The following is a 608-nucleotide window of genomic DNA, read 5'->3' on the forward strand; positions in this document are numbered from 1 at the left end:
GGAACAGGAGAATCGATAGCCTGCTGGACCAACTTTCCTCATTCCTGAAGAAGGGCTAATGCCTGAAACGTCGATTCTCCTGTTCCCTAGATGCTGCCTGACCTGCTGCGCTTTTCCAGCAACACATTTCCATCTCTGATCTCCAGCATCTGCAGACCTCACTTTCTCCTTAATGCAATCAACAATCTCCACAATACCTTTAGGTGAGGGAAAAACAAGTCTTGGTACAATTGCTACAAAACATCTTTACTTGTGGAGCCAAATAGTTGTCTGTGTGGTGTTGGAAAAGCACGGCAGGACAGGCAGGAGAATTGATGTTTTGGGCATAAGCCCTTCATCAGGAATCACGAAGGGCTTATGCCCAAAACATTGATTCTCTAGCTCGTCGGATGCTGCATGACCTGCTGTGGTATTCCACCACCACAATCTCAACTCTGATTTCCAGTCCTTACTTTCTCCTTGTGTACCCAAATAGTGTTGTAATAAAGGCTAACATACCATTTGCCTTCATAACTACTTGCTGCACTTGCCTATGACTCATGAAAAAGGAGACAATTCCATTTGGATATCACCACATCCAAACACTCACAATTTAAGAAATACTCTGC

The sequence above is a fragment of the Chiloscyllium plagiosum genome, chromosome 12 (genome assembly GCF_004010195.1).
Source record: "Chiloscyllium plagiosum isolate BGI_BamShark_2017 chromosome 12, ASM401019v2, whole genome shotgun sequence".
NCBI lineage: Eukaryota > Metazoa > Chordata > Chondrichthyes > Orectolobiformes > Hemiscylliidae > Chiloscyllium > Chiloscyllium plagiosum.